General features: G+C 43.3%; 1 protein-coding gene across 1 annotated transcript in view; it reads left to right on the plus strand.

Annotated features, from left to right (window-relative positions):
• Nucleotides 1-14,284, plus strand: part of LOC132891477 (zinc finger protein OZF-like) — a 114,025-nt gene that overhangs the window by 65,417 nt on the left and 34,324 nt on the right. The gene's annotated exons all lie outside the window — the stretch shown is intronic.

Here is a 14,284-nt window from a genome sequence, read left to right on the forward strand (position 1 = left end):
TGATAGACATCATCTACAGACATGACTGACAAAAGTTCCTAAATACGTTTCACGTAGGATAAGCCGTTCAGAAGTTATACGTCCATCAATTTTCAATGCAAAATTTTACATGCTTAAAAATTCATAACAAATCTTCTAATTGCTCAAAACTGCTCATACTTCACACGCAAATCACTCATTGGGCTTCTGACATGCTACCCAAATTCTGTGATATTTCGCCACTGGGGGCGCTATTTTTGGGCAAAAATACCAATCTTTCCTCAAACTTGGTCAAACTTCACGGCCACCCTCTTACTACCTCCCATGTCATGTATACCCCATTTTGGGAATTTTCGTCCATGGGGGGCGCTGTTTTTGGCCGACGCAATTGCTCCAAAACGGGTTTTTGGTAAATGATTCCTTAATGCTTTTCCTTCACACCACTACCTTGTGATAGTACGTTGCTGTTGTAGACACTTATTTTTCCAACTCATAATCGCTCATGTACAGTATAGCGCCAGCTTCTGACATGGAAAAAACCAAAACATTTTTTCTTCAAAAATCAATATCTCATCTTCTATTTACTCAATCTTGATCAAACTTGATACGCACACTCTTAACAGGTCACCTGACAAATCTCCCAAATTTTGTAAACTTTTGCCACTGGGGGCGCTGTTTTCAGGCAACATTTTATATCTCGGCTTCTGATTTGTCAAACTTGATCAAACTTGCCAAAACAACTCTTCATAGGTCCCTTGACATGTATACCAAATTTGGTGAACTTTCACCACTGGGGGCGCTCATTGCGCTGTAGCAGTTGCAGGAGAGGTGTTTACAATCATGAGGCACCAGGAGTATGTTGTTTTGGTTGCCTTAAACACACATGACTTGTGGGGAATGGGTAGGCAGTCGGGAGCAAGTGTTGTAGCGTTACATACAGACTTATAGATGTCTAACAGAAGACAATCCTATGTAGCTATAGCTTGGTGACTGAGGAGGTAAATGCATTAATTTGGTTCGGGAGCCATGGCATAAAATTTTCTGTCCATGACAACATCTCAGCGCACCGTGTACTCTGTGTCCGATTCTGTGCTTTGTCACCATTGTGGGAGTAATGTCTCTTGCCGAAGAAGCTGTGGAAGGTTTTTCGCGGGGACGCATGCCCCCGCCCCCCTTGGCCGCTGGCGCAAGGGCCCGTCGAGGCCGCTTGCGGCTTTAATTCTTCTTCTTCTTCTTCTTCTTCCGTCTTCTTCTTCTTCTTCCGTCTTCTTCTTCTTCTTTATTTTTCTCCGCTGTTGGGCCATTTTCGGGGCGCTTGCCATGGGCGAAAACGCACGAAATTTGGCACCAGTTCCGAGAATTGCCACCGCTACTCAGAACCCGAAGCCCAAACTTGGCCGGGGCTCAGGGCCTCTATAGCGCCCCCTAAGTCGTTGTGATTTTGGCCTCCCGCATTAAGGTGCCTGGGTGCCATGTAGTTTGTAGTAGTGGCATGCCATTTGGTATGCATATGTATCTCACTAAGCCGGACAAAAATGTAATGCCAATGCATTAGCCACGCCCAACAGGAAGTGAGGTAATTTCACTTTTGTGCGAAATGCATGGCCACGAAGACGGCGCAACTCCTCCTAGACCGTTCATAGGAATGTCACCAAAATTGATACACATCATCTACAGACATGGCTGACATAAGTTACTAAATACGTTTCATGTAGCATAAACCGTTCAGAAGTTATACGTCAATCAATTTTCTATGCAAAATTTTACATGCTTAAAAATTCATAACAAATCTTCTAATTGCTCAAAACTGCTCATACTTCACACGCAAATCACTCATTGGGCTTCTGACATGTTACCCAATTTCTGTGATATTTCGCCACTGGGGGCGCTATTTTTGGGCAAAAAATCCAATCTTTCCTCTTTTCCTTCACACCACTACCTTGTGATAGTACGTTGCTGTTGTAGACACTTATTTTTCCAACTCATAATCGCTCATGTACAGCATAGCGCCACCTACTGACATGGGAAAAACCAAAAAATTTATTCTTCAATAATCTATATCTCATCTTCTATTTACTCAATTGTCATCAAACTTCATACGCAAACTCTTCATAGCTCACCTGACATATACGCCAAATTTTGTGCACTTTCACCCCTGGTGGTGCTGGTTATGGCAAAAATGATATTGCAGCTTCTGATTTGTCAATCTTGGCAAGCAAACTCTTTACAAGACCCTTATTGGGGTGCTTGCCATGGTCGACAACGCACGAGATTTGGCTCCTTTTTCTTAGACTGCCACCGCTACTGAGAACCAGAAGCCCAGATCCAGGCGGGCCTCAGGGCCTCTATAGCGCCCCCTAACGTGTTGTGATTTTTGCCTCTCGCATTAAGGTGCCTGCTTGGCATATAGTTTCTAGTTATTATTATTATTATTATTATTAGGGCCCGAGCACCGTCCAGTGCAAGACCCTATTGTTTTTGAAGGATTATTATTATTATTATTAGGCCCCGAGCACCGTACAGTGCGAGACCCTATTGTTGCCATGTGTCCAATTCTGTGCTTTGTCGCCATTGTGGGACTAATGTCTCTTGCCGAGGAAGCTGTGGAAGGTATTTCGCGGGGACGCATGCCCCCGCCCCCCTTGGCCGCTGGCGCGAGGGCCCGTCGAGGCCGCTTGCGGCTTTAATAGTATTTATAATTTTCCATAGATCATGTATACACCAGTATTTTAAAATACATGTATATAATTTATATCACTTTTTATTTGATGATATTTCCTTTCTGTTTTCATCTAAACATACAACAAATTCGAGGGCATTAAAAATGGATGATTTGGGATTGAAAAAAGAGAATGATGCACAAATAACAAGATGACACTTCACATGTTTGTAGTGATTGAATTAATGAAACTATTTACCAAGTTGCAGACCTGTGCTACCTGTGCTTCATTTCCATTCAGGGTCTTAAAGGTATGATACTTTTTGTGGGGTATGTAATTGAATCTGCCATATTTCTGTAAATTCTAGAGAGCTCCCATTATATAAGTGACCAGGCAGTCTAGTTTATAAGACCAGGTATTGATAGGAGATGAATATATTTGTTTTCTAGTGTTTTTAGGGCCATAAACCCCACTTGCGAGTGCGTTTTCCTTAATTTTTTAGAATAGAATAGAAAGCCTTTATTGTCATCACACAGAGTATAACGAGATTCAGAGCTGCTCCATAAAGTGCACACACACATAGAATAAAAAGAAAAGGTATGTACAATATACAAAATACAAAAACTACTATTGAACTACTAGCTACTATATACAGACACATTTGTATAGGTCCTGCATGGAGCACAGTAGATAAAACCTTAAGGCAAGTAAAGTGGCTGATAGTAGCAGCATCCAGTGGTGTGCAACCATGTGTAACATTATAATTACAGTTCAAGTATATTGGCATTATAATTACAGTATATACATATATATATTCATATACATACACACACACACATATATATATATATATATATATATATATATATACACACACATACATACAGTTCAAGTATATTGGCATCAATACTCCAGTAGTATAAGTAAAGTGGCTAGTGATAGCAGCATTCAGTGATGAGGTGACATTTGTATTGACAGTGCAAAAAGACATGATGCAATATACACACACACACACACACACACACACACACACACAAGCATACACAAAGTTACCTTTTGAACAGTTCACAGGTAGGCCAGTTCTCAAAGCACCAGTTCCTCAGTGCAGACTGGAGTTGAGTATGGTGACTGCTTTAGGAAAGAAGCTGTCCCTGAGTCTGTTTGTTCTGGCCGGTATGGACCTATATCGCCTGCCAGAGGGTAGCAGTTTGAACAGATGGAAGCCAGGGTGGGTGATGTCCCTTATGATGTTTTTTGCTCTGTTCAGACATCTAGAGTTGTAGATGTTAGTTAAGGAAGGCAGAGGGCTGCCGATGATCCTTTGTGCGGTGTTGGTCACCCTCTGCAGCCTCTTCCTGTCAGCCACTGTGCAGCTAGAGTACCACACTGACACTGCGTAGGTCAGCAGACTCTCTATGGTGGAGCGGTAGAAGGTCACCAGCAGGCTTGTGCTCAGTTGCTCCCTCTTGAGCACTCTGAGGTAGTGTAGCCGCTGCTGGGCCTTCTTGACCAGGGCTGACGTGTTGGTTGACCAGGAGAGGTCAGCAGAGATGTGGACACCCAGGAATTTGAAGGTCTGCACTCGCTCAACACACTCGCCGTTGATATACAGGGGGGCAGGGGTAGCGCTGTTCCGCCGGAAGTCCAGGATGAGTTCCTTTGTCTTAGAGATGTTCAGTGCTAAGTTGTTGGTTGCACACCGCCTCTCCAGGTTCAGGACCTCATCTCTGTAGGCCTCCTCGTTCCCCCCGTTATCATCCCCACCACTGTTGTGTCGTCAGCGAATTTGACGATGATGTTCTCTGGGTGGGTTGCACTGCGGTCATATGTGTAGAGCGAGTACAGGAGTGGGCTCAGCACGCAGCCCTGCGGTGAGCCAGTGCTGAGGTTGCGGGCAGATGAAAGGTGGCGGCCCAGCTTCACCTGTTGGGGTCGGTTGATTAGAAAGTCTTTGATCCAGGAGCAGGTGGATGATGGGAGCCCCAGGCTGGTTAGCTTGGGGATCAGGATGTCCGGTATTATGGTGTTGAAAGCTGAGCTGTAGTCGATGAAGAGCATTCTGACATAGCTCCCTTGTCTCTCCAGATGGCTCAGCACAGAGTGGAGAGCAGTGGCTATTGCATCCTCAGTCGATCTGTTAGGCCTGTATGCAAACTGGTGGGGGTCCAGGGTGGGGGGGAGACAGGTTTTTATGTGGTGCAAGACCAGTTTCTCAAAGCACTTCGTTATGACGGGGGTGAGTGCTACGGGGCGGTAGTCGTTGAGGCTGGCTGTGGGTGACTTTTTGGGGACCGGGATGATGGTGGCAGACTTCAAACAGGTCTGGATGATGGCTTGTTCCAGTGACCTGTTGAAGATGTCCGTGAAGACCTGTGCAAGTTGGTCAGCACAGGCCTTGAGCACCTTCCCTGGTACGCCATCCGGGCCAGTTGCATTCCTGGGGTTTACGGCCTGGAGCACCTGTCTCACATCCTCAGGCTCGACCTTCAGAGTGAGCGGGGGAGTGCCAGTGATTGCTGTCGGTTGAAGTGGGGGTTGGGGTGGAGTGCTGGGGGGAGGTGTGAGCTGTAGTGGGAGCTGGGGAGATGGTCCGGGGGGTGGTTTGGCTGTGTGCTGCGCCTGAGCTTCAAAGTGGGCGAAGAAGCTGTTCAGCTCCTCCGCAAGTGCCGCATCTGAGTCCCCGGCTGACACAGCACAGCCCCTGTAGTTTGTTATTGCCTGAATGCCCTGCCACAGCTGCCTGGGGCTTGTCAGCTGCTCCTCAATCCTTCTCCTGTGGTCCGCTTTGGCTGCGCTGATGCCTTTCTTCAGGTCGGCCCGAGTCCTACTGTATAGCGCTCGGTCGCCGGATCTGAAGGCTGCATCCCGGGCACGTAGGAGTGCACGGACCTGGCCAGTCATCCATGGTTTCTCATTCGGGAACACCCGAATGGTCTTTACCACGGTGACCGTGTCAATGCAGTGCTTGATGTAAGCTAGCACTGCATCCATGTATGTGGCCAGGTCCTCGTGATGGAAAACTTCCCACTGTTTTCATTCAAAGCAGTCCTGGAGTCGGGGGAGGGCGTCGTCAGGCCAGGTGGTAATTGTCCATCTTTGTGGCTTTGATTGCTGGCTGAGGGGGGTGTATGCGGGGGGTAGGAACAGGGAGAGATGGTCAGACTGTCCGAGGTGGGGGAGGGGAATAGCTCTGTAGGCATGTTTAAGGTTGGAATAAACATGGTCCAGAGTATTTACTCCCCTCGTTGCACACTTCACATGTTGGTAAAATTTAGGCAACACCGTTTTGAGGTTTGCCTTATTGAAGTCTCCTGCAATGATGTGCGCGCCGTTTGGGTAGGCTCGCTGGTGGTTGTTAATGTTGTTTGCGAGCAGAGAGAGAGCGGTTTTGACGTTAGCGTCCGGTGGTATGTAGACTGCAGTGATGATAACAGCTGCTAGCTCCCTCGGCAGAAAGAAGGGTCTGCATCTTACGGACATGAACTCTAGGTCAGGAGAACAATGCTTGTCTAAGACTGTACTGTTGTTGCACCAACCTTCATTCACGTAAACGCAGAGCCCCCCTCCTCTGTTTTCCTAGAAGCGTCGGGGATTTGCGGTTTAGCATTTTTAGGAAGTACCTATGGCCAGGATTTTCTAGATAGATGGCTCTGTGTTTTCCTATCAGATTAGCAACATGTAGAGAGTTAATTTACCAAATTTCAAACCTCTGTGTAGCCTAGAAGCTGAGAAAAATGCATTTAAAATCCCTGGTGAGGATTTAGGGGGTACATTCTAGTCTAATTTAGTAATTTCTCAAAATGGCATAAGTAAAAAAACTTCTGGGTCTAGAAAGTTGAAATTTTGAAAACTAATTTAGATTTACATACATTTTCATCAGTAACTTCCACCATTAAAATAAAAATGTTGCTGCAACCAATTTTCTGTATATTGGGTCTTTTTGGCTTGGACTTACCCTTCTTAAATTGTTATTGCTACTATTTGTCCGATCGTCCAAGACGACTAAAGTCTGTGCAAGGACGAGTAAAATGGTAATGGTAATCGTCCGATCGGATGACAAAAGTTAGTGCTGGCAACCTAAGCAACACAGGCAACTGCTCCGTGGTGCAGGTTTGAACTGTCAATCCGGCAGTAGCATATTTCAATTATTATTATTATTATTATTATTATTATTAGGGCGGCACGGTAGTGTAGTGGTTAGCGCTGTCGCCTCACAGCAAGAAGGTCCGGGTTCGAGCCCCGTGGCCGGCGAGGGCCTTTCTGTGTGGAGTTTGCATGTTCTCCCCGTGTCCACGTGGGTTTCCTCCGGGTGCTCCAGTTTCCCCCACAGTCCAAAGACATGCAAGTTAGGTTAACTGGTGACTCTAAATTGACCGTAGGTGTGAATGTGAGTGTGAATGGTTGTCTGTGTCTATGTGTCAGCCCTGTGATGACCTGGCGACTTGTCCAGGGTGTACCCTGCCTTTCGCCCGTAGTCAGCTGGGATAGGCTCCAGCTTGCCTGCGACCCTGTAGAACAGGATAAAGCGGATAGAGATAATGAGATGAGAAATCATTCAAATTTCCTTGTTTTTGGTTAGAATTTGTCAAAGTATGCATGTGTTCGAGTGTACTGGAAAAGCTCGGCTCAGAGCGGTCCACGTAATGACGTAATTATAATATATAGATTTAGGCACTGCCTAAAAGCAGAGCTCCCATCTGTTTCTGGGTCGTAGAATTTTCTTATAGCCAGGCTCTTTTGTGATAATTACTAACACTGGCCACTAGGCGGTGTGTATGACTGGCAATTACTAGCACTGGCCACTAGGTGGTGTGTATGACTGGCAGTTACTAACACTGGCCACTAGGTGGTGCATATGACTGGCAGTTACTAACACTGACCACTAGGCATTGTGTATGACTGGTAATTACCAACACTGGCCACTAGGCAGTGTGTATGACTGGTAATTACAAACACTGGGATGGTGGTGGGCACGGACAGGACTGAAACCATCAGAAAACAATTCGATGGGTTTCTTTATGTATCCACACTCTATGCCTATGGGGCTCTGCTTGTGCGGGCCTTTGGCCCGTGCAGGAGCTCCACTACCAATTGGCTAAGGGCGATGAGGGTCAAGGACATCGTGTGCCAGCAGCGCTTTTGAAGTGGGAAGGTGTCAAACTTGGAACTTTTATATCACGATTGGAGTTAATAATAAACGATATCACTGAATAATGTTCCTTACCTTATATTATGGTTTTTTAAATTGTTTTTGATGGTTTCATATATTTCATAATGATATCATTTTTATTTTCTAAATATTTATCAGCATGCCACCATTGTGGCACAGGAGCCTGTGATCGGTGGACAGCCGACAAAGGGTGTCTCCCATTGGTTGTAAATCATGACATAAAAATCATAAACACATACAGTGTACAGGACCCGCTGATTGGCTGTTCACATACTGAAGCCAAGCGGAGATGTCCGACATCTGTTGCTGTTGTCCGAAGAAAACTACAGCTAAAAAAGCTCTACTACCAGATTACTTGGACAATCTTAGTCAGGAAGAAGCGAAGAAAAAAAAATCAACTGCATTCTGTCCTCTCCAAAATAAAATAAAGCTCTGGGCAAGTGGAATTGTGTTTCGGGCAAGTATGTTTTGGGTGCTACTTGCCCATTGGGCAAGTAAGGCTGGGAGATTTTTTTTCGAGGACTGCACAGTCTTTCACAAAGTGATGAGACCCTCCCCATGTTCTGAAAGACTCAACCTCTCTGGTACCCCTTTTTGGGAGCAGGTTCTGTTCTGATTTGTGCACCAAATTCTGAACCCTTCAGAGCATTTCAACCAAAAAATAAATTGGTGCAATGGAGAATGCAATGGAAAAGGATACAACTTCAGAACAAAAATGGACCGAAAACAAATATCTGCAATAACCGAGCAAAAGCTCACAGGTAATCAGGGTGCTCTGCCATTTTGCTACTACTGTTTACTCTAGGGTGACCAGATTTCCCTAGTCTGAAACCGGGACACTTTTGTGCACGACGATGCTCATGCACACGCACCTTTTTTTTACGTAAACGTGACACTCAGAGAGGTGCTCTTATCATTTTGTTGAAGCTCACATTTATCAACATCTCACATGAAATAAAACAAACAGGCATTTTGTTATCTAGTAGCATAGTGGTATACAGATCAGTTAAATTATGGTCAGACAACAGATTTTGTAATGGCTGAGAATAGGCCAGGCTATGTCCATAGGCCAAATTTAAACTGATTTATTTCACCTGTTTGTGAGAACACCAAGAAGAATGCATATGCACATGTAGGCTATATCTCTAAAATTGTATGCACTATAGCATGAACTTAAAAAGTAGATATGTGACCTCAACATAGCCTAGGTCAGAATCAACCTTACTAACCATTCCCCACAACTGAATGAATAAAGCAAGAAGATGTGTACAAAAGTGAACACTTTAATGGAAGGTGCAACAAGCTGTTCAACACGGCAATATGGCCAAACTGTCAGAATGGTATGTTAAACAGAAACAAAAAAGAGACAAGTGATTTGAGAATATATACTACGGAAGCCGAGAGAGGCCCTTCATATAATCCTTTTTTTAATTCACCTTGTTATCCCGAGATAACGACATAATTAATTCAGAATCTCGAGAAAACAACACAACTAATTCGAGATCTCGAGAAAACAACACAACTAATTCGAGATCTCGAGAAAACAAAACCGTTATTCCGAGATCTCGAGAAAACAAAACAATTATTCCGTGATCTCGAGTAAACAGCTGAGAAATGGTTCATTCAGGTGCGCCAAGAGACTTGTGATATGCTGACTTTGGGGCTATTTCTCATTCTGTATAGACGCAACTTTGGTCATTAGAATGTCTGGAATAATTGATCACCTAATAAGGCAATATTTTGATCAGGGGTTGACATAGGGAGAGATTGCATTAAGTCTTTTAATAAGGGATAATTTCAAAATTAGTCCGCGGCACCTCCGCAGAAGACTGGCCCGGCTTCGTCTCTACCGACGGAGATACAGTGAGATCACGGAATAATTGTTTTGTTATCTCGAGATCTCGGAATAATGGTTTTGTTTTCTCGAGATCTCGAATTAGTTGTGTTGTTTTCTCGAGATCTCGAATTAATTATGTCGTTATCTCGGGATAACAAGGTGAATAAAAAAAAGATTATATGAAGGGCCTCTTGCGGCTTCCGTAAATATACACTCAAACAAAACAGCAGTAAAGGAGGAGAGGGGCGACAGCCCGAGGAAAGCCCCCACAGGAGCGCACAGCATTTGCAGCATAGGCTACCCAACTCAGTACAGGAACAAAGCACTTACAGTGTGCGCAGTAGGCTTCGTGCGCATTGTTCTGCACCTCTCGGAGGAAGGGGTAGGTGCCCTGTAAATCTTTGGAAAAGGTACATTTTTCTTTTCGGCATAATTGCTGCGGCATTACTGCTGCTAGCTGCTAGACAAAGAACATTCACGCCAGTTAATGTTTATTTTATTGTTGCATAGCAACACGTTCTGTTGTCTGGAATAATGTGGCTAAATAAACACCCACGCCACAGGGCCAGGGGCAGTAACCAGGAAAGTTTGCGATTCCTGTCAGTTCATCAAAATAGTAAATGCAGACATTTCTCCACTAATGATTCCCACGCTGCTCAGTCGCAAACGTCGCGAGTGGCGAAAACCGGGACATATCCATGTCCCGACAGACTTTTGTTGGGACTCGGGACACACAACCCCAAATTGGGACTGTCCCGGTAAAACCGGGACGTCTGGTCACCCTAGTTTACTCCCATTGTGCATTGCCTACCGGTCATGATGCATCCTTGATTACAATGGTTCTGCTCAAAACTGGTGCAAAACACAGGCTGGTTTGCTAGCTGGCACCAAGTTTCAAAGAATCCTGAATGGAACTGGTTCAAGAACCCCTTCCCTGTTGGTTGAATAGGGGCATTTTTTGCTCTTTTTACATCCAGTTATGTTACTGGCTAACCTAATTACTTGTGAGATGTTCCACCAAGTGTTTTTATCATTTTTTTAGTAGTACACAATTTTTCCAGTATTTTGTTGCCCCATCCCAACTTTTTTGAAACGTGTTGTTGACATCAAATTCAAAATGAACATATATTTTTCAAACAACAATAAAATTTCTCAGTTTTGGCATGTGCTGACACTACTATTTGTACTATTTTCCATCAAATACAGTATATCGTTTCCATGATTTGCAAAACATCACATTCTGTTTTTATTTCTATATTACACAGCATCCCAACTTTTTTGGAACCAGAGTTGTAGTAAATATTCATTTATTTATCAAACACTACTAAACTACATAGATCACATTGTTCTCCCCAAAACACTTTTGCGCATTGGGGCTGACACACTTTAATTTCATGCCGACACATTATTTTTTTGTTCCAACGTTCACTGAAAAATCATGTCAGATTCCTACCTTGCAATGTTTGGGCATATTTTGAAGGAAAATCAGTGTTTTGGGCTGGTTTGCTGCCATGATGCACTCAGGCAGACCGGAAATCCCCCTGGGAAATCCCCAGCCAACCTCAATCACTTTGCTGCTGCACTGGTACCATGACGCTTCAGTGCATGGGCAAGATCGTAGTTTATGGTTTTTGTGTGGTGGGTATACAGCTCCACGTTTCAATCAATCATGCCAAAAAGAGGCGCGAATGGCGCTCAGTGCCCCATAGATTTGTATTTTTGACAGCTGAATGAAAGTAAAACAGAAGAGTCAGAAAGAGAAGAGGAAAGAAGTGAAACTGAAGACGTTGACACAGTAGCACAGTAATAATACTAGTAATAGTATTATTGCTGGGCGGCACGGTGGTGTAGTGGTTAGCGCTGTCGCCTCACAGCAAGAAGGTCCGGGTTCGAGCCCTGTGGCCGGCGAGGGCCTTTTTGTGCAGAGTTTGCATGTTCTCCCCGTGTGCGCGTGAGTTTCCTCCGGGTGCTCCGGTTTCCCCCACAGTCCAAAGACATGCAGGTTAGGTTAACTGGTGACTCTAAATTGACCGTAGGTGTGAGTGTGAATGGTTGTCTGTGTCTATGTGTCAGCCCTGTCATGACCTGGCGACTTGTCCAGGGTGTACCCCGCCTTTCGCCCGTAGTCAGCTGGGATAGGCTCCAGCTTGCCTGCGACCCTGTAGAACAGGATAAAGCGGCTAGAGATAATGAGATGAGATGAGTATTACTGCTCAAACATGTTCATTCAAAAGTGCTTTGTTAAGGTGCTTGAAGTTGTTTGAAGTATTAAGTAGGCCTAAGTATAAAGGTGCTATTTAAGATTGTGGCATTTGTGCAGTAAAAGCAGTCTTCAGGGAGTATTATTTTAACTGCAACAGAAATCATTTAAACTTTTGGTTAGTGGTGTTCTAGCAGTGGTTCAGGTAATAAAACACCATTATTATATACTAGATTGTTGTCAGATGATTACTTTATTTATTGCTCATGAATCCCATGCTGCAAACCACAGCATCACAGACCTCCGCTTGTTGTAGCAACCTTTTCAATCATGTTAACAGTAAAAAGTGACAGTGTCAGTACCACCATAAAATGTTCCTAAAAGTCACCAGATGCTACCAAATGGGTTCCCTTTTTTCAAAACCCCCCTCTCATACTCTCCCCTTGCGTGCCCTTGGTACACCGTGCGGCCCTGCGGGCCACACAGGATAGCCAGCCACCCAAAAGTTAGGGCTTTATTTTAATCCTGGGGAGAACAATGAGAAGTGTTTAAATTGAAAATGAACTTATTTTCAGCGCTAGGTAACAAACAGAATTGATTGTGTCAAGGCTTAACATTAACTTTTTAATCCACTTGTCCAGTTGAACAAGCAGCACGATTTTTCACTTGTCTTGACCATGTATTAACTTGTCCTGACCATAACCTTTTTATTAGTACGTGTTTACTATTTTAATGAAAGGAAAATGATTAACAAAGTTTACAAAATAGCAGGTACAGTTATGATAATCATTATGCTTTAATGATTTTTAATTTTTTAATAAAACTCAAACTTTAACTGTAACAATAAACAAAAACTAGCCCGTGCCCCATTATGGTGCATGTGTTGCTATAGCCCATTACCTGACCTGCAGTTTTAAGAGTCAGACTCACACAAATTCAAAGCCTCTGGAGGAAATAAAGGTAAATATTGATTAGTCCAGTAAAACTTGAAGTATAAATTAAGGCCACACCAATTTAATTAGTTGGTTCTTGGATTTTTTCAGGAAAAATATGAAGCGAGTGAGCGAAATAAAAATAAAATTTTAAAAATGCTCTGATGGTAAAATTAGCGGTGGAAATAGACCAAACAATACAGGCAAACCAGTAAACAGATAGGCTAAATAAACGATTGAATTACAGTCAATTGAACATCTACAATGCACAGAAAAAAAGATTTGACCAGGAGTAGGCTACTTCTGATGGTTAAATACTTCGAATGATTTTTTGTTTGCCCCTCACATCAATCAATGAAATGTATAAATCAAACCCACCTCCACAGAGTTGTTGTCCAAGTTGGCACATCACAGGGTAACAAGCTCACAGCATCTTGAGTACAACTGTGCAAAGTTTTCCCCCTCTTGAATTTCGACACACCTGTCAAAGATTTTACGCTTCTGTTCGCTGAATATCCTAACAATCACAAACACAGGCTTTGCAGGATTCCCCTCCACAGGCATGTTTCTTCCACAAGTCTTTATCTAAAGTGAAAGGGGCGATTTGATTGGTTTTCGACGTCACGTGACCTTTTCTGTTGGCGGGAGTTGGATTTCGATTTTTTTTTTTCATTTTGCATTTTTTTCAAGCGGCGATTCCGAGAACCAACTAATCAAATTGGTGTGGCCTAATTTAAAGAAATGAGGCTGAAAGAAAACAAGTTGGAAATGATAAGGGTGACAATCATGTTGTGAATAAAAACGAATCGTAAGTGAGTTTGGCACTGTTGAAAATTCCCGCAAAATATTTTACGACATTTGTGATGGTTAATGTGTACCATACAAAAGAAAAATACAATGTCCAAATGAAATGAAGATTCACCAGAAATATTTATTTTATTGAGGTATTTGATCACCATTTCTCTGATTTTGATGAATTCAAAGTCTAATAATCTATAATTAGATATTACTACATGGTTATTTTTACACACGCACCTGCTGTACTCGCCTTTTCCAGAATTTCGTAAATAATAACATGGCCAGATCACTGAGGTGATTGAACTAGTTTTGTTGGAACTTTATTGATGGAACTCTTGAATAATTATGATAAAAATGGTGATTTTCAACAATCCCTAAAAGACATGGACCCTAAAAGATATAGAAGCATTGGGGATAAATTAAGGATAAAATTAGCTCATGTTTAAAGTCTTTCATTTTCTGTAAAGCTGCTTTGTTACCATGTCTGTTGTTAAAAGCACTGTAAAAATAAACTTGACGTGACTTGACTTAATTCAAAATCTGAGGAACAGAGACTCCAGTGCCTGTGTCTTTCCCCCAGGTCAGACTCTGAGAAAGCAGCAGAAGCAAAAGGTACTGTAGGTTATCTGGTGTGTGCAGAACAGTACGGCCTTATTCAAATGAGATAGAACAATTGAGCTTTGTCAAAATTTCACAACCTAATAGATT

The sequence above is a fragment of the Neoarius graeffei genome, chromosome 9 (assembly GCF_027579695.1).
Source record: "Neoarius graeffei isolate fNeoGra1 chromosome 9, fNeoGra1.pri, whole genome shotgun sequence".
NCBI classification, from domain to species: domain Eukaryota; kingdom Metazoa; phylum Chordata; class Actinopteri; order Siluriformes; family Ariidae; genus Neoarius; species Neoarius graeffei.